Source organism: Pan troglodytes, chromosome 7 (genome assembly GCF_028858775.2).
Source record: "Pan troglodytes isolate AG18354 chromosome 7, NHGRI_mPanTro3-v2.0_pri, whole genome shotgun sequence".
NCBI classification, from domain to species: Eukaryota; Metazoa; Chordata; class Mammalia; order Primates; family Hominidae; genus Pan; species Pan troglodytes.
In genome coordinates this window covers 141,796,754-141,818,461 of record NC_072405.2, presented here as the reverse complement: position 1 = coordinate 141,818,461, position 21,708 = coordinate 141,796,754, and positions in this window count along the sequence as shown.

Genomic DNA, 21,708 nt, shown 5'->3' with positions numbered 1-21,708 from the left:
TATTGACCATATTAGCTCATGAGTAAGGTGAGGCGTGACTGCCTCTCTCTAAGGATGTCTTTCATGATGAAGGAAGCTGGGAGAAGGTAAAGATGCCCAAGAAAATCACACATGTCACCAAGCTAGAGGTCGTCTGTAGTGAGGTAACTAGGTGAGAAGAATAGGCAGAGATGCTGGCCATCACTGACAGCTGTGATGTTCTCCAAGGTAAAGGTTACCTTCATTACCCTAATTCTCCTCTTTCTCCCCACTTCCTCCTTCTCCTCCAGCTCCTTCTGTAGATCTATTACAGGTAGTTAGGCAAGCATAAATGGGGTAGGAGAGGGCTCTCCCCCATCCACTAGGAATGCTGGGTGATGGTTCAGCAATTATCACATTGCCTCTCTAAAAGTAATAATTTGGTAGCCAGAATCAGGGAGAGATTATTCATGATGGTTCACACCTGTTACCCTAAAGTGTTAATTGAATGCAGTGAGAAGCAACTTCCTGGGCATGTGCATTAAGAGACAAAATCGTGGAGCATGACCTTCCGGGGGCACACCACAAGAAAAGGGTGGAAAGCCTCAGATGAGCACGCATACAACTTCCTAAACTCACTGCAGATGCTCACCTCCCAAGGGTAAAGAGGGCACTGTGCATGCAGGCAGCCCACCCTAAAGGAGGAATCATGGGAAAGAGGTCAGCCTATAAACTCCTAGGATCAAGGTTAAACACTGTACTTGACCTTCAGGTGCCCACTTGGGTCTCTTTCAAGTGAACTTTCTTAATTTCCTGTTCTGAAGCCTTTCTAAATAAACTTCCACTCCTGTTCTGAAGCTTGCCTCAGTCTCTTTTTCTGCCTTATGCCCTTCAATCAAATTCTTTCTTCTAAGAAGGCAAGAACTGAAGTTCCTGCAGACCCATATGGATTCGCCACTGGTTGGCTACCTTCCACTGGTAACATATTTATAGGAGTAGATATTAAACAGGGAGGAAAAGGACTCTCCCAGAATCTGACCAGGCCCTTCTTCTCAAGGTGCTTGGGATGAAGGACTGAAGTAAAAGTCAGTTCAGGTGGCAACTTGCCACTGCCTATCTCAGGTCCCTTGATCCACAAAGTAAGGGGAAGTGGGACAAAGAGATTTAACTCAAGTTTGTGATTGAAGCTTCAGAATGAAATGGAAAGTTATTAACTGAAAGCGATGGGAAATTTTCTGGAATCTAACCAAGATATAATTAAGGATGAAAAAGAGAGATTTGATAAAGCAGAGTTGAAGGCAGTGATTGAAAAGAAAGACAATTTTATTTTTATATCCCTACTGAGATGGGACCTGTATTAGTCTTCTAGGACTTCTATAACAAAATGCCACAAACAGGGTGTCTCAAGCAACAGAAATTTATTTTCTCACAGTTCTGGAGCCTGGAAGTCTCAAATCAAGGGGCTGTGTCAGGTGGTTGGTTGCTCTTGAGGCCTCTCTCCTTGGCTTGCCGATGGTCACCTTCTAGCTGTGTCCTCACATGGTCTGTTCCATGTGCGTGTGCATCCCTGGTTTCTCTTCCTCTTCTTATAAAGACTTTAGTTGTATTGGATTAGGGCCCACTCTAATGACTTCCTTTAACCTTAATTACTTCTTTAGCGGCCCTATCTCCAAACACAGTCACATTGGGGGTTACGGCATCAACATATGAATTGGAGTTTGAGGGAGAAACAACTCAGTTTATAACAAGACTAAAGTGGTTTCACATGTGAGGCATCTGGCTTGGAGATAGAAGCATTCACATATGCTACATGTATGATGAAGGTAGCCAGGAAGATGCTTACATGAGTGGGAATGATGGAGGATTGGAACATGAGGAAATGACATTGTGGTGAGATGTGTAAGGCAACCCAGGACCCCCAAAATGCCAGAAGGATCCTGAGTTGTTAATAGAATGTTTCTTTGATTATAATAATGATAATGACAAAAACATTACTAACATTTCATGAGAACTTACTATATAGCAGGCAGGGATAGAAGTTCATACACACATTTTGAAAACTTAGTTTTCACTACTGGTTATTATTTTCATTTTACAGATAAGGTAACTGAGGCTCAGAGTACAAAGATCACTTAAGGGGTATTGGGGAGGGGGGGCAACATTCCAGCCAAGGTACCCTGACCTCACATATTATACCCTTAACCATACCATAAATCAGCCATGCTTTATGGCTTTTCTGGCCAAAGGAAGAATAGCAATTGAATCCATCTTCAAATCTATCCATCCCTACCTTCTTGAGGTCAGCCTGAGAATGGACTCTGACTGCTCTGTGAGGGGTAGTGGGCTTAACCATGGCCACAGGGTGTCTTCTGTGATGAAGAAAACCTGAGAGAAGGTAAAGACTGCCCAAGATGACCACACATGTCACCAGCCTAGAGATCATCTGTAGTGAGGTAACCAGGGAAGAAGAGCAAGCAGAGTGGGCACCCCCTTCTTCCTGTAGCATTCCTTTTGTGATGAGCTGAAGACCTTTTAATGCTTTCCTGCTTTTGCTTTTTCTAAAAATTTCAGGCTACCTTGAAAAAATATATAGCCTTGGAAAACAGCAATATGGTGACCTGAATATCACAAAAGTCATGTTACTAAGCAACATGAGTCTGTCTCTCTCTTTTTTTCTCTCTCTCCACACACACACAACACACACATACACACACACAGTGTGTGTGTGTATGTGTGCATAATTCATGATGATAAATGTATATGTCCCAGTTAAAAAGAATATTATGTGTACTTTCCCCAAACTTTCCCAAACTAAAATTTACCTATATTTCAGTTGTAGAGAGTGTGGACTAAAGTAATGTTTAATAACTTATAAAACCTTTTCTTTAAAAATTAAAATCAGATTAAATTGCATCTCTTGAATGTTTTAATTAGGGAACAATCACTGATTGCTCCCAAAAGAGCTCATCATTTTCTGTTTCCTATCTATTTTTTTCTTTTTCTTTCTTTTTTTTTTATTACAGTCCAGTTTGTTCACTAAAGTTTGGTGGAGAGTTTGGGAGAAAGCTTCCAAACTTTTTTTTAATGGCTCTCCACAAAGCTGTATGACCTTAACTCCAAACATGGAAAATCCAACAGTCAGAGACCACTTTCCACTTTCCCCCAGCCACCCACATTACAGAGGATGAAATCGAATTTGAACATGTTTTAAATTATTGTTTTTGAAGTTTTCTGGCTGACCAGAGAAAGTTACTTTTATGAAGCTCTTAGAAGAACAAAGATGTGTTCAGCACCTGCAATGTAGAGATAAGGAAACAACCTCACTTTTTGCAGCATTATCTTGAACTGAAGTATTCTTAGCAGTCTTGGGGTTGGTTGCTCCCACTAGAGAAAAGCAAGAAGAACAGAAAAAGAGGAAAGAAAGAAGAAAGGAAAATTTGTGCAGATGAATGGAAGAATGTAGCATTGATTTTTTCCTCCTTAGTTCTAAGCAAAATTAATTCCTCAAATGTTTGAAAGGTAGGAGCAGACACCCAAACCATATGGGCATTCTAGATCAGAGTTACAAGTCTTAAAAACCTGCAGCAAAATAGATCTGCTGTATGTTAATTGTGGGTATTAACAGAGCTGAAGACTGACATGCTAACAGAGGACAAGCAGGCAAACAATTATGTAAAGAAGGCTAGAAATATGAAAAATTTCATGTTCCTTTTAGTTAAATTTTCTCTGACTTTTGGTAGACTTAGGACATTAAAAACAGTTTTGTACTCCAAGAAAATAATGTAAATATAATGACAAACAGAATTCTACAATTAAATTCAGTGAAGGGAGACAATAAATTGGGGTATCGTATTGGCTGTTCCTATGTAACAATGCGTTTCCAAACATAGAGATTTAAAATGACCATTAATTTGGCTTATGACTCTTTGGCTCAATAATTTAACTTGGTCTCAGCTGGGCAGCGCTGCATTTGGCCTATCTCATTCTCAGGTCTGCTGCCACTTGAGGGTTGGCTGGGTAAAGACTGATGATTTCACATGGAATGGCTTGTCTCTGGTCCATATGCTCTCTCAGCTTCCAACAGGCAAGCCTATTGTTCAAATGGAGACTGAATAAATTTCCAAGTTACTTTGTCTGGAAGTGTATAAGGCCTCTTGAGGCTGTATTAAGACCTGTTTTAACATCACTTCTGCCACATTTTATTGATCAAACTAAATCAAAAGACCAGCGTAGAGAAAAAGGATGGATAAATAGGTCTAACCTCTTGATGAGAAGTGCTACAGTCACATTGCAAAGTGGAATGGGCACAGGAAGGGGAAAATTATGGACACTGTATTAATTCGTTTTCACACTGCTGATAAAGACATACCCGAAATTGGGTAATTTATGAAGGAAAAGAGGCTTAATGGACTCACAGTTCCACATGGCTGGGGAGGCCTCACAATCATGGCAGAAGGTGAAAGGCACATCTTACATGGTGGCAGGCAAAGAGTGAAAGAGAGCCAGGTGAAAGGGGTTTCCCTTATAAAACCATCAAGTCTCGTGAGATTTATTCACTTCTGCCAGAATAGTATGCGGGAAACTGCCCCCACAATTCAATTATCTCCCACCAGGTCTCTACCACAACATGCAGGAATTATGGGAGCTACAATTTAAGATGAGATTTGGGTGGCAACAAAGAAAAACTATAACACTGTGCAAGCAAACAACCACAGAAGGACACTGAAGAGTAAATGTCATGATTTTAGGGGGCTCTGCTCATAGTAATTGTCAAGTAGAAATTCAGATCTCAAAAGATTATAATTTCCACTTGTCCAAGAAAAATATCAAAATATGACTTTAATATGAAATTTCTATAATTAAAAAATATTAGCTTACAGTTTTGTCAAACAACATCATTTGGGCAAAGAAAACATGTTCACAGGTGGGAAATAGCCTGCAGACCATGTGTTTGCAAACTCTGTTATTGGAGTGAAAGACAAATGCTGGATTTGAGTTTTGATGCCACTGAGCTGTGTGAACTGAAGGAAAGCTCCTTTCCTTACCCATCAAAAATAGATGAAAATATCATCCACACAGTTTTGTTGTGAAGATTAAATAGAATAATGCAGTTGAAATTGCATTATAAACTATTAAAAAATATATGTAAGTTATTTTTGCCATTGTTATTTTAATAATGTCTCTAAGGTAGTTTATATTTCCAAATATATCTCTAATTTCTATTTCTTTAGATCAAGTGTTGGCAAACTTTTTCTCTACAGAGAAAAAGAGTAAGTAGTTTAGGCTTATGGGACTAGAGTTTGTATCACAGCTGCTAAGCCTTGTAAAATAAAAGCAGCCATAGATAATATATAAATTAAGGAGAGTGGCTGTATTTTAAACAATTTCATTTATAAAATCAAGATTGGATTTGTTCTATAGAACAAGATTTTCTGACCCCTGCCTTAGATTAATAATCCACATGAACAAAGAGAATATGATTCTTAATATCAACCTTCCTTGACTCAACAGACTTGGTTAAGTCCCTTGTTATACATTTGTATTGTCTACTCTAGTTTCCTTCCTTACATTTTTCATTACCGTAGTTCACAAATAATTTGTGTAATTTTTTTTAATTCTCTTTACCCAGTGAGACACTGAGTATTTTGAGATGAAGAACTGTCTTTCTTTGTTTATAATTGCATCTTCAGCAACTGTAACATTATAGATGCTCAATAGAGGTTTGTTTAATGAATTTGTGAACAAATATTCAGTCATCATTAGACTATGGGTGTCATAGTGTTCTTTCCCTAATATCTATAAAAAGTCATTCTGATCACAGTATTTGATGATATCTAGTATTCATTTCAGACATAGACACATTAATGAAATAACTTGGATTTAGTTACCTACTTTATATGACATTATTTTATATGTTCTTACTTGATATGGTTGTGCTTTGTGTCCCTACCCAAATTTCATCTTGAAATGCAACCCCCATAATCCCCATATGTCAAGGGAGAGACCAGGTGGAGGTAATTGGATCATGGGTAGTTCCCCCATGTTGTTCTTGTGAGCTTACAGTTTTGTCATGCAACATGAGTGAGTTCTCTTGAGATCTGATGGTTTTATAATGGGCTCTTCCTCCTTAGCTCTTCCTCCTTAGCTTCCTGCTGCCTTGTGAAGAAGGTACCTTGCTTCCCCTTCACCTTCTGCCATGATTGTAAGTCTCCTGAGGTGTCCTCAGACATGCTGAACTGTGAGCCAATTAAACCTCTTTCCTTCATAAATCACTTAGTCTCAGGCAGTTCTTTATAGAAGTATGAAAACTGACTAATACATAATTCTTTGTTTACCAACCATTCCAGTGAGTCTCTTACAACAAAGGGAGGTGTGGACCTTAAGGACTGAGCCTGGAATCTTAGTCAAAAGCCAGAGAAAACAAAAACCTACCTTCTCTCAAAATGTTCCTCGGTCTTTTGTCTTCATCCCTGGCTGTGGGATGAATAGGGGTGCTGGAATTTATTGAGTGCCTTATAAGTACCAGTCTCTGTAAAAGCACTTTAAACATACATTATTCATGTATTTGTTCATCCTTTTATTCATCAATTCACTCAACAAATAACTAAGACTGTTTTTAGCATTGGAGATACAGTGAATAAGGAAATGAACAAAATCCTTACTCTTGTGGAGCTTTCGTGCTATGAAGAGTAGAGGCAGATAATAAACAAGGTAAATGAGAAAATTGTGCAAGTTTAGAGGATAACTAATATGGGAATGTAGAGAGGATGGGAAATGTCAGGATGGATGCAGGGAAAAAATTATATTTGCTTCTCACTATAGTTCTGTCTTCTCCCTATAGCTGTGTCTCTAAGTGAGGCATAATTGTCCTCATTGTACAAATAAGACAGAGGGAAATTCAAAGCTATACCTTTAGAAATAGGGAAACTGAGTTTCAAACTCAAGTTTATCTGATTCCAGAGCCCATGGTACCTCTAAGGAATCTTTCCCCCTCTCTTGGATACCAAATAAGAGATACTGGTGGCAGTCCTGTTCATCTCTCTACCACCAATATTTTGGCTTTAAGTGAGTCTATGTTCTTAATATCTATGCTTGAAGGACATGCTATAAAAATGTGAGATGATCGAGAATATACTAAGGTAGGATTATGGTGGGTTAAAAAGAATAACTAAGACTGTTGTTTAATGAGGTTTCTGTCAGCAGGAAAGGTTTGAGATAGAAGTGAAGTTGGGGTGATCACTGAAACATCAGGCTCTGTTATAATCATCCACATATTCAATATTTTTGTCTACTCTTTGAGAAGAGACATAGACACCTACTCAGGCTTCTAAAGGTACTAAGTGGAGGTACTTGTTAATGTGTTGGATGACATAGCCAACACGCGAAAGAGAATTTTCACACACTAGATTAGCAAACTGAAACAAGCTACATGACATTAAAAATAAGTATTAAACTCTGCCTATAGGTTAAAACAAAATCTCACAAGGAACAGTTAGGTGAGACTTAGCTTGACAGATACTTTTATAAAACAACTTGGAGATTTTCATTAACTGCAAAGTAACTAAGAACCGGCAGGATGACACTGCTGCTGATATGCTCCTGCACCATGGGCTTGCCACATATTGTATGAGAGAGGGACAAATTAGAGCTGCAATGCAATATTTTATGAAGAACAGCTGGATAAACAAACTTGGGATGTTTGATTTCTAAATGCATAAATGTAAATCTTTTTTTTTTAACGTTAGAGTCATTTTTTACATGAAAAAGAGAGGATATGTGTTTTTTATGGACCCAGAGAACCAAATTGAGACCATAAAGATAGAAGTGGCTAGACAACTGATTTTAGCCTAATAGAGCTTTTGAAAATTCAGAGCTACCCATAAATGGAATGAGTGGCAGAGTTGGTGGCATACATTGAGGCTTTACTTTTTCCCAGACCTTGCATGCTTTGTAGGCATGTGTTATTATTATTTCTCTTTGTAGATGAGAAAAACTATGATAGTGAAGCTAACTATTTTACGTAAGAACACACAACTGTGTAGAGGCAAAATGTGAATTCAGGGAAATGTAATTCTAAATAAAGACCTCTAAAAAATCATCTCCTCCATAAACTAAATGAGAATACTGGCAAAAAAAAAATGTCAAAATAAACTTTTTCAGAACTCCAGACATTAGTCAGAGACTAGAAGAAGTCAGGAAAACATATATTTAGAAAAAAGCTAAATATCAGTAAGAATAATGGGTTTTTGGCATTTGAACTTGCCCTGTTTCCATCTCCTCCTACCCTGAAACATGGTAGACTTTAAAACCAAAAGCCAATGTTTGCTGTAAAAACCAGAAGCCTGGATGCCACTGGACAGAGAAAAATGTGTTTGGGGTTCTTTCAAAATCCACTTTCAAGAGAATAGACATCATTTGACTTGTTCAGTGGTTTTCTGGAAGATAATCCATCTTTATTCGACCAGACCTGGAGCTTGGCCAATGTGAATAGTCTTTTCTCCAGGGACATTTGTCAAAAACAATCAGAGGTAATTGTTTAATATCAGCTTCCTGAAGTAGTAATAGTTGTGGAAATAGGCTGACCAAAAACACTTAAAAGGAGAAGCTGGGGGGTGAGATGTCTAGAAACGGCTTTGAAAAGCTCCAACATGTTTACATAAAACTAGAAGGCCACATGCATTTATAGGGCTGAGCACACATACAGGGTTATGTACATGCTTAGGAAAGACCTCAGAAGGCCCTAAGCTTTCATCTTTGGCTAATTTTGTGGCTTCATCTAAACAGGAGCTGAAGACTATGAGAGCTGTAAAATGTATGATGAGTATTGAAGTTGTATCCTAACAAGCATACAGATTCCTTTGGAAAAGACTGGGAGACTTACAGTTTTCAGGAGTTCAAGAAAATCTCTGTCCAATCACTAGCCACATATAACAAAAGTATAAACTATATAATTAGTTCAAAGAAATTACCAAAACAACAACAATAACAACAACAAACCCTGGGGAAAAGAGAATGTGATTGCTAGTGTTGCTACATTATAGTATTACAAATGTCCAAATCTGAACATAATATTATAAAACATATGAGGAAACAAGAAAATACAGCCCATACACAGAGGAGAAAAGCATTCAATAGAAACTGCCTCTCTGAAGAAGCCCAGACATTAGACAATACAAAAATATTTTACTACAGTTATTTTAAATATATTCAAAGACCTAAAAGTACTGATGGACAAGGAGCTAAAGGAAACCAGAAGAATGATGTTTCAATAATATAGTACATCCATAGATAGAAATTATAAAAGGAAACAAATAGAAATCCTGGAGTTGAAACGTGGCAAAACTCATTACAGAAATTCACCAGCAGATCTGAGCAGTAGACGGAAGGCTTGGCAAAACAAAGATAAGTCAATTGAAATTATCCAATCTAGAGCAGAAAAAACGATGTGAGAAACAAAAATGAATAGAGACTTCGAGATCTAGGAGACATCATTAAGGCAACAAAAATATGCATAATAGGAGTTCTTGAAGGAGAAAAGAGAGAGAACACAATATACATAACAGTCAAAAATTAACTAAATTTGATGAAAACCATTAATTGACACATCTAGGAAGCTAAACATACCAAAGTAGGATAAAATTAAAGAGCACCACATCTAGTCACATCATAATTTAATTATCCATAGCCAAAGACAGAGAATTGTGCATGATGAATATATAAAAGGTTTGTCAATCAAAACAGATACATAATTTTTGAAAAGTGTATAGAGATACCGCTTCATACTAAGATCCTATACTTAAAAAGCAGATAGTACCAAGTGTTGAAGATGATGTGAAGAAGTGAAACTCTCATATAGTGTTGTTGTGAATATAAAATGGAGGAACCACTTGAAAAACAATTTAGCAGGTCATAGAAAATTTAAACATAGAGTTAGCATATAACCAAATAAACCTACTCCTAGAAATATACTCAATGTAAATAAAAGCATGTATACATATAAAAACTTGTATATGAATGTTCTAGCAGCATATTTATCATAGCTAAAAAGTGCAAACAACCCAAATGTCTATCAGCAAGACTGTACAAGCAAAATGTGATATATTCATACAATGAGATATTCAGTTATAGAAAGAAATAAAATATAGGCTATAACATAGTGAACCTTTAAAATGTTATGCCAAGTGACAGAAGTTAGACACAGAAGTCCACATACTGTATGATTCTATTTATATTAAATGTTCAGAATAGTCAAATCCATAGAGACAGAAAGTAGTTTAGTGGTTGCCAAGGGCTGTGAGAAGGAGGAAATGGGGAGTGGTTACTAATTGGTACAGGGTTTCTTTTTGCAGTAATGAAAATGTTCTGTAATTAGATAATGCTGGTGGTTGTACAATATTGTGGATATCCTGAAAATCAGTGAATTATATACTTTTAAAGGTTGAATTTTATGTCATGTAAATTATACAACAACAACAAAAATCCCCACTGAGGAGCATTCTATAAAATACATGACCAGTAATCATCAAAACTGTCACGGTCACCAAAACCAAGAAAAATCTGATAAACTATTACAACAAAGATGAGTCTAAGAAGAGGTGACTGCTAAATGTTAATGGTAACCTAGATGGTACTGTAGGCCTTAAGAAAGGACCTAAAACTTAATAAAGGAAAAACCGAGAAAGTGTAAAGTATGGACTTTGGTAACAATTATGTATCAATATTAGCTCATTAATCAGGCCAAATGTACTATAATAATCAAAGATATAAATAACAGGGGTAACTGAATCTGTAGTATATGGAGACCCTTTGAACTGTCTTCAAAATAGTTTTGTAAATGTAAAATTGTTAATTAAGAACAAAATAAACAATTGAAGCATAGCAGTTGGTAAAAGCATTGTTTAGGCAGAAAGACATTGTCGAGTGAAGAATGATCCAGCGAGGTTTGAATGCCTGATACCAGATGTTTTTCAAACTTATCAGTACTTACCTGCCTGGGAGAGGAACTTAGGAAGGGAATATAATGTGGTAGAAAGAAAATAAGTTTAAAGGATGTAAAGACGTACGTTTGAATCTCAACCATTACTAAGGAATTTTTTTTGTTTGTTTGCTTGTTTTCATTTATCCTCCATGAGCCTCTGTTTTCTGACTTACACTGTGGAAATAATGATATATGATTTAAAGTGCTGTGCAAAAGATTACTTGAAAAGCTATGTGCAAAATTTTGGCCTTAAAAACTAGATTACAGTAAGTGCATAACAATGTTTCCTTTTTAAATGACTAAAAAATTCATTTAAAATTATTAATTTAAGAAGTACACGTAGGGTTTTTCCCACCGGTTTCTTATGATGAATTTAAGGTTGCAAATTTTGGGCATATCTGCCAAAAGGCAAAATGAAGTCTGGTGTGATCTAATAGGTTTGATTTTAAAATGTATAAGCCAAAGTATTGGCAGCAATCAGGCTGGGTCTGGACATTCTGAAACTCTGAACGGCTCATTGTCTTACTGGATCACTAACATGCCAAATTCTAAATGAAATTTGGAAATGTTTTTTTAATTTTGATTTTTAGTTTTCATTACAGCAGTGCAGATGTCTGTAGCCATCCTCATTATTTCCATCAGCTGTTAGTTTATGGCATTACATTCATCTCTATTTCTTGTTCCAAGTCATGCTCATTTCATGTCTGCACATTCAACCAAAGATGGACAGTAAGCCTGTTTCCCATACTGGGAATGGTATTTGCTAATTTATCCACTCTGATCTTAACATCTGCTTCCCTCTTTATGCATTAAGAAAATTGTACTTAATGGACATGCTGGTCAGTCTTTTCAGATGCAATTCAGATTAGATGGAAGCTTCCCCCAATTCTCCTGGTCTGTTTCCAGACTTGCTCAGAGTACATTGTCTGCAGCCTACATCTCTTAATTACCTATGCCCCCACTGGCATTTATTATTATTCTTGTAAATTGTCATTACCTACTTGGCATTTAGGCCTGCACATTTGCGTGCAAAAGGATCCAAGAGGATGCCTCACCATTGTGTGGCTATAATTATCAGGGACACACAATAATGACTTTAGACCCTGCTGTTTTTGTGCAGTAATTAACAGGTGGCAAGCTTTTACTGCAACATTTTCCCCAACAGTTACTGGAGAAAACACTGACATCTGGGTAAATAGATTCAACATTGAAAAATGGCTCTGAAAGGGCCTCCTCATCTGACCCTGCCATTAGCCTGAGTTTGCCAAGTTTCAATACACTACATACATTTAGCACAGGAAGAAAGGTTATGCCTTTTAGAGTCATTCAATGTGTATCCAAATTCTGGCTCTCCCTCTGTCTGGAACATGATGAGATCTTTACAAGGGTTAGCTTCCATTATTATGATACTGCTGGATTGGTATACCTGGTATAGTCTTTGCTTCCAGCTTCTTAACATGTCATTCTGATCCCTTCATTGTCTGATGCTAGCTGTGCTTCAACTATCTCTAATGTGACTTTATCTCTAGACATTCTGGACTGGTTACCATTCCCAAATGTGCCCTGCACAACAATAAATTCCAACAATTATTATTATCATTTTAATTATTCTTTTTATTGTTTGAAACATCCCATTCATTCTCTTTTTCCAATATCCTAGGCTTCTATTCATCCTTTAATTTGAAAACACCCTTTTTAGATTTCTTTAGCTTCATCTGTGCCCCCAAACCTTACTGTCTTGCTCAGCCTTAGATGACAACTTGGCAACTGACTCTGTATATTTCCCCCTGATGCTCAAGACTAGACACACTCTGCTCCCTCACCATAGTCCAAGACTTATATGAAACACTGTGCTATGAAACAGCAGCTTTCAGAGAGGGCAGGCAGTTCTGGAGAGTTTTGTACCTGTGAGCATACTTTGACTGAAAAGAGCAAGAATATGAAAAGAACCTAGAAGATAAACATGTCTTTCTTCCTTTTCATTGGACTATGCCAAACATGAATTTCTGCCATATAGGAGGCACACTGTGTGGCCAAGGAGGGCTGCCTGAGGAATGATGGGCTGGGTCTCTCTGAGACTTGTCATGGAACAATGGTAAGCATGGCAATTTATCATTTTACTTTGCTTCTCCTCCTTGCTTGCCTCATTTTATGTTTGCTTTACTCTTCCTGCTCTGGGGCTGTACTTCCCAATAAAGAAGTAGCATGTAATATTTTGCCTCTGTATTAGTCTATTTTCATGCTGCTAATAAAGACATACTGAGACTGGGTAATTTATAAAGAAAAAGAAGTTTAATGGACTCACAATTCCACGTGGCTGGGGAGGCCTCACAAGGCAAGGAGGAGCAAGTCACATCTTATGTAATGGCAGGGAAGAAAAGAGAGTTTGTGCAGGCAAACTCCCCTTTATAAAACCATCAGATCTCATGAGACTTATTTACTATCATGAGAATAGCACCCAAAAGGCTTGCTCCCATGATTCAATTACCTCCCACTGGGTCTCTCCCACAACACATGGGAATTGTGGGAGTTACAATTCAAGATGAGATTTGGGTAGGGACAAAGCCAAATCATACCATTCTGCCCCTGGCCCCTCCCAAATTTCATGTTCTCACATTTCAAAACCAATCATGCCTTCCCAACTGTCCCCCAAAATCTTAACTCGTTTCAGCATTAATTCAAAAGTCCACAGTCCAAAGTCTCATGTGAGACAAGGCAAGTCCTTTCCACCTATGAGCCTGTAAAATCAAAAGCAAGTTAGTTACTACCTGGATACAATGAGGGTACAGGCATTGGATAAATACACCCATTCCAAAAGGGAGAAATTGGCCAAAACAAAGGGGCGAAAGGCCCCATGCAAGTCTGAAATCCAGCAGGGCAGTCAAATCTTAAAAATCCAAAATGATCTCCTTTGACTCCATGTCTCACATCCAAGTCACAGTGACACAAGAAGTGGGTTCCCACAGTGATGGGGGGCTTTTCCCTGTGGCTTTGCAGGGTACAGGCCCTCTCCTGGCTGCTTTCACAGGCTAACATTGAGTGTCTGTGGCTTTTCCAGGGGCATGGTACAAGCTGTCACTGGATCTATCATTTCAACTTCTTACAGCTTCACTAGGCATTGCCCCAGTGGGGAAATCTGTGTGGGGGAACCCATTCCACATTTCCCTTCCACACTACCCTAGCAGAGGTTCTCCATGAGTGTCCTAGCCCTGCAGCAAACCTCTGCCTAGACATCCAGGAATTTCCATACATCCTCTGTAATTTAAGTGGAAGTTCCCAAACCTCAATTTTTGACTTCCATGCACCCACAGGTTCAACACCGTGTGGAAGTTGCCAAGGCTTGGGGTTTGCACCCTCTGAGGTGATGGCCTGAGCTGTACCTTATCACCTTTTAGTCACAGCTGGAGTGGCTGGGACTCAGGGAAGCAAGTCCCTAGGCTGCACACAGTAGGGGGACCCTGGGCCCAGCCCAGGAAATCAATTTTTCCTCCTACGCCCTAGGCCTGTGATGGGAGGGGCTGCCATGAAGACCTCTGACATGCCCTGGAGACATTTTCCCCATTGCCTTAGGGATTAACATTCAGCTCCTCTTATACAAATTTCTGCAGCTGGCTTGAATTTCTCCTCAGAAAATGGAATTTTTTTTTTTCTAATGCATTGTCAGGCTACAAATTTTCTGAACTTTTATGCTTTGCTTCCCTTATAAAACTAATGCCTTTAACAGCACCCAAGTCACCTCTTGAATGCTTTGCTGCTTCTAAATTTCTTCTGCTAGATACCCTAAATAATCTCTCTCAAGTTCAAAGTTCCACAAATCTCCATGGCAGGGACAAAATGCTGCCAGTCTCTTTGCTAAAACATAGTAAGAGTCACCTTTGCTACAATTCCCAACAAGTTCCTTATCTCCATTTGAGACCACCTCAGCCTGGATTTCATTGTCCATATCATTATCAGCATTTTGGTCAAAGCCATTCAACAGGTCTCTAGGAAGTTCCAAACTTTTGTTAAAAGTCCAGGGTGATGTGGCTACCATCTGGCCCATAGATTGAGTTCTATACCACTACTCAAGGGTTTCCACATATGGGTAATTGTGTATAAATTTCTGGGGAGAACCCAAGAACTCTACTTTGAAACATTATTGTCCAACAGGATAGGACCAGGAAACCAGAGTTCTTGAGACCACATCAGAGCCATCAGAGTCAGGGTACATATTGAGACCCTTTGGGTATCATAATTGGAGCCCACCATAGCTGGAGTTGAAAGTTTCCATGGGAAAGGGGAAGGGAACCAATGTTGCTTTTCTTTCTTATAAAACACATTTACTCTCTCTCTCTCTCTTTCCCCATATGTCAGCTATGGTAACATAACCTATGAAGATGCCCTGTTAGAAAAGGTAGGGCTAGGGAAGAGCCAGGGGAAGGAAAGCATGAAAGGGGAGGCTTTTTGAGAGGTAAGTACAAAAGAAGCCTCTGGGGATGGTACTAAATATTCCAGCTTAGCTCACTAGAGTGGAAGAGCTGGTGGGCCATTGAAAACCTTATTGGTTGGAAATGACAACTCTTATTTCCTCTGGCATGTCCACTATACCCATTACTTAAAAGATATAAGTATGGCAGTGTCTTTGGCTGAACAGTCAGAATGAGAATTCTATCCAAGAAACACAGCTCATCATCCCATGTTTTTTTTTCCCAGTAATTCTTTAGGAATTATCCAAAACAGGAAATGTAAACTTTATCTTGAAGCTTAGAGTTCTGAGGGACAGTAAATAACATAACTGGAAACCTATGCTATTAGATTGACCCATAGTTTATCCACGAGCAGGAGCAAACAATTCAACAAAGTGGTTTTATAGGAGTTGAAGTAAGAAAGTATGCATCTTCTTTCTGTTTACATCCTACCAACCAAATATAATTTTTCATCAAGTAAATAATTGTTATTGATATTATTTTTATTATGAATATACTCATTGAGTAAATTAGGGTGAATGCCTATGGTCACCATATTAGGATAGAGCTAGAAAATTTATTAAAATCAGAACAGCGAGTGTGAGATTCAAAGCTAGACAACCTGGGATCAAAAGTCAGTGGGTCTGAATCTCCCTTTCTTCTTTAACATTAAAATATATTTTTAATCGATAATTTATAATTGTGTATGCTTATATTGTACAAAATGATGTTATGATTTATGAATAGAATATGGAATACTTAAATCAAGCTAGTTAACATATCCATCATGTCAAATACTTAACATTTTTTGTGGTAAGAACATTTGAAATTTACTCTCTTAGTACTTTTGAAATGAATTATACTCTATTGTTAACTATATTTACTATAAGGTGCTATAGATCTTTAAAAAAAAACTGTATTTCTACTGTCTGACAGATATTTTATAACTTTTGACTAGCACCTTCCCATTCTCCCCACCCCACATCCTCTCTGTAATCAGCATTCTACTCTCTGCTTCTGAGTTTGATTATTTTATATTTCATACTTACATCATGTGGTATTTGTCTTTTTGTCCTTGCCTTATTTCACTTAAAAGAATGCTCTTCAACTCATCCATGTCGTCAGAAATAATAAAATTTTCTTTTTTTAAGGATGAATAGTATTCCATTGTGTGTGTGTGTGTGTGTGTGTGTATGTGTGTGTATTTTTTTTTTTTTGAGATGGAGTCTCATTTTGTCACCCAGGCTGGAGTGCAGTAGCACAATCTCAGCTCACTGCAACCTCCGCTTCCCAGGTTCAAGCAATTTTTGTGCCTCAGCCTCCCAAGTAGCTAGGACTACAGGCACACACCACCATGCCTGGCTAATTTTTGTATTTTTAATAGAGACGGTGTTTCGCCATGTTGGCCAGGCTATTCTCAAACTCCTGACCTCAAGTGATCTGCCCGCATTGGCCTCCCAAAGTGTTAGGATTACAGGCACGAGCCACTGCATCCAGCCTATACTACATATTCTTTATCTATTCATGGGAACTATTCAATACTTTATTCATAAATGGATTAAAAAGAATATATACATAATGCATATATTGTGTATATATACTACATCAAACAAAGTCTTCTACATAGCAAAGGAAATAGCAGTGTGCAAAGGCAACCTACAGATTGAGAAAAAATGTTTGATTAGGTTGATTAATGTTGATTTCTTAATAAATAGTACTTAGGTTGATTTCTTAATAAATAGTATTTCAGTGAATATGAGGTGCAGCCATCTCTAAAATAAACTGATTTCAAATCTCTTGGATAAATACACATAAGTAAGACTGCTGGATCATATGCTAATCCTATTTTTAGTTTTTTGACGAACCTCCATAGAGTTTTCCCTAATAACTGTACTAATTGACTTTACTGTTTGCAGTGTGTAAGGGTTCTGTTTTCTTCACATCCTTGCTAACACTTATCTTTCATCTTTTTGATTTTAGCCATTCTGACAGCTATAAGATGCCATCTCATTGTTTTAATTATGTTTTCCTAATTACTACCAATGTTAAGCATTTTTTTCTATACATCTGTTTGCCATTTGTATGTCTTCTTCTGAGAAATGTCTGTTCAGGTCCCTTGACCACTTTGCAATTGGGTGTTTTGTTTCCTTGCTATTGAGTTGTTTGTGTTCCTTATATATTTTGGATATTAACCCCTTATTGGATGTATGGCTTACAAATATTTTCTCTCAATCTGTAGGTTGTCTTTGCACACTGTTATTTCCTTTGCTATGTAGAAGATTTTGAGTTTGATGTAATCTCATTTGTCTATGTTTGCTTTTGTTGCTTGCCCTTTTGGGGTCAAATCCAAAGGAAAAGCATTGCCCAGACTAATGTTATGTAGTTTATCCCCTATGTTTTCTTCTTGAAGTTTTAAATTTCCTAGTACTTACATTTAAGTTTTTAATTCATTTTGAGTTGATTTTTCTATATGTTGTGAGATAAGAATACGATTTCATTCTTTAGCACATGGAAATTCAGTTTTCCCAACAGCATTTACTGAAGAGACTATCATTTTCCCATTGAGTATTCTTGACACCTTTGTTGAAAGTTGATAGACCATATGTACCATGCACAAACCCATATTTATTTCTGGGCTCTCTATTCTGTTCCATTGATTGATTGATGTATCTAATTTTTTGCCATACAATGCTGTTTTATTTACCGTAACCTCGTATTATAGTTTGAAAACAGGTAGTGTGATACCTGCAGCTTTGTTCTTTTTGCCCATGATTTTTTTACTTATTTGGGTTTTTGGTGGTTACATATGGATTTTAAAATTTCTTTTTCCATTTCTATGAAAAATGATATTGGAATTTTGACAGAGATTACATGGAATTTTTGAACGGCTTTGGGTAGCATGGATATTTTAACAATATTATTCCTTCTAGTCCATGAATGTGAGATATGTTTTTGCTTGTTTGTGTCTTCTTCAACTTCTTTCATCAACCCTTTACAATTCTCAGTATACAAGTCTTTTACCTCCTTGGTTAAATATATTCCTAAGTATTTTTTATTGCTATTGTGAATGGGATTGTTCTCTTGATTTCTTTTTCAGATAGTTTATTGCTGGTGTTTAGATATTCTACTGATTGTGAGTGTTGCTTTTGACTACCTCCTCCTCCCTTTCCAACCCAGAGACAATTGGCCACTCTTTTTTGTCACTGTATGTCCCATCTGTTATCACATGTGTAACATAAGCCTTTTTACCTCATTAACTGTGAGCTTTTTAAGGTGAGGGACTCAACCTCGGCAATAACAAATGTTTCAAGAAGGAAGGGAGGAAAAGAAGGAGAAGAAAAGGAGGTGTTATTATCAATTCTATAGCCAAGAAAGTTTACATTCAGATAGGTTAAATGCATGTTTATATGCTATTTCTTATTTCCAGGCATAAAATATAAAACTGAGGCTTAGAAAATTTAAGCTCACTTATTCCAAGACCTCCTGGTTAAAATTCAAACCTAGGGCTTTTAACAACAAATCCACTATACTATCAATGTAGGGGAATCCACTTTGTATTGGTTAAGAGCTTCAGCAATGAGTCAGGTACTCTGGGCCCAAATCCTGGCTTGACTACTTGCTATCTGCCTAACATGGGGCATGTCTATAAATCTCTCTAGTCTGCAATTCCCTCACCTGAAACAGAGCAAATAATATTGACTATCTTATGAAATTGTTGTAATTATTTAAGTGAAAAAAATCCATTTAAAACATTTAGTATGGTGCTTAGCTTCTGGTTGACAGTCAAATATTAGCTACATTTATTATTATTTCTTGTTGTACTATAGCTGAATAATACTGCACTAAGAAAATGGTAAGATTAATTCCACATGAAAGAAAGCACTATCCATCCTCATCACCCCCATAATACTGTGTTGGTAGTCAGGACCCAACAAATTTAACCCAAAGCTAGCGTTTTCTGTTCTCTACAAATCTACCCTTATTCACTACTTCTAATATTTGCCACTGATTGACAGTACAGAAAAGGAATTTTAGTATCCTTGGGGAACTTGACTTTCAACTATTAACTGTAAGAAATGATGGCATCCCCGTCAGTTAAGACTCTCAGCTTCACTTCTTCCTTAATTCTAAGACTGAGATAAATAATCAAGTCATTTTCAAGGATACCCACAATTACTACTACTACTATACTACTAGTAGTACTAGTAATAATGTCTACAATGTATCTCACACATACAAGGGCCAGGTACTTTATACACAATATCTATATGCACCTAGTTGAGCCATCTTATTACCAGAAGTATGAATATTAATGCTACTTTTCCTAATAGGCACTTGAACCTCCACTTGGCTTTGTTAGCAGAAAATCCAGTATCTGATACCAATTGAGCATCCTCCACACCCTGAATTTTCCAATCACTCTGGGAGGTAGTTCAGCCCCCAAATGTCCAGTCTGCTACCAGGAAAAGGCAAGAGAATAAATGAAGTCTTATATGTCCGCTAACTGTGGCTTTCATTGTAGTCTCATGGGTCTTGCTTCATCTGGGCTGTTGCTTTATTGATGCCTGGGCTCATCCCCTTTCTTCTGATTCCCACAGTGGAGTGACTGTCGTCACTTGCATGCTTAGTAAGGACTCTCAAAGTGTAGTGCCAAGCTATGGTCCAGATGAGCTTCTAGTCGATTCTGTGTAATGTGAAACTCTATGTCCTTATGTTGAACATGTATGAGCCACCCATACTTGTTGTGTTCCAACTCCTCAACTGGGACTATGGAGTTCTTTTTTTTTTTTTTCTAATTGACCACATTTGGACCATTCTAATGCAACAGAGAAATTCTTATCATGTTGACCCTTAAAAGGGAATGGTTGTAGAATTCCAAATCTCCTTTCTCCTAGGAGTTTTTAAATCCCTAGGCCTTATAGCTACTGTGGGGAATGTCTTATAATATTAAAACGGCATTAAGAAAGAACATGTTTTGTTAAGCACAAATTATTTATTTGTACGCTCTCCTAGGACCGTGGAGATAGTTTTACATTATATTTGTTTAACGCCTGTGTTTATTGAATATTATGCAGCAGCTGAAGATCCAAGCTCATTTTCCTCCTAGGTCAGAAAGCAGCTGGAAGCTTCTCTTCATAACACTCTTTGAGTATTGTCTCATCAGCATCCTCATCAGCACCAGATTTAAGTCTAAGTAGCTCTTCAAGTAGTTATTACTACCCTCATTTCTTGTATAATGAAGTAAGTAATAGAGGTTACTACCTCTGGGTCACACTGCTAGCAAGCAATAAAAGTAGGATTCTAAAACAAATAGGATGTTAATTCAGATCTACCTGACTCTAAGAATCTGGCTTATCTGCAGGGCTTGTCCTTGTTCCAGAGCCTAAGAGCAGCCACATTTGTGTCTTTCTTCAAGCTGAAATGCTGGAACTTAGAGGACATTCCTTTCCTCTCCCCTTTCAACATTTCTCTTTCTCACTCTCTCCCTTTCTCTCTGCCTGTCTCTCTGTCACATACACACACCAAATAAGAACTTTGCCCAGGATTGAGCACCACTCTAAAGTCTAAAATCTTATATTTGTCTATGCTCCTTACAGATAAATATCTGACCCCTTCTGAGACCTAAGAGAGTTCCATTCAGGGCTCATACTTCTCCACAGTTAATGGTAGTCACTTGCTTCTGTAGAATCAAAAGTTAATAGGGAAAGCTTCAGATCCCAGTTTCATTCATTCTCAAAGAAACTTTTGGTATTTATTTTCCAGGAGGCTTCAGATTTCCAACTACAGCTTTCCATCCATATGCCCACTAAAATAATCTGATGGATGAAGGCTAGTCTTGATGAAACTGTGGAAATAACTCCTTCATTTTTTTTCAAGCAAGGCTAGGAAAGTAATTGGATTGACCCCTGAAAGCTAATCCCATCTCCCACTGGAAGGCAGGGCAACATCCTAATATTGGGTACTTGTTGCCAAGACTGCTGTGCAAGTTGCTGCCAAGATTTATAAATATTTTACTAACCTTCCTTGAAAGCTTGTCCCTCCCCTGCCCTTTCACTCGAAGGATGCACCTGACTCTCAGGGCTATAAATGTTAGGTGTATTCTAATTGATTATCTGAGACCAAAAGCTTTCATAACTTACGCATGGAGTGAATTTCTTGAATGAGTTCTAATTTTCCAGTGCACTTAAAACAGAATTAAAAGAATAATATATATTCAACATCTAAAAATAATTTAAATAGAAACACATATTCATAGCCATGGCCATTATTATTTATAGCATGTCAGCCCTATACTGTCATTTTAATTGTTAACTTTTTTATTATTAT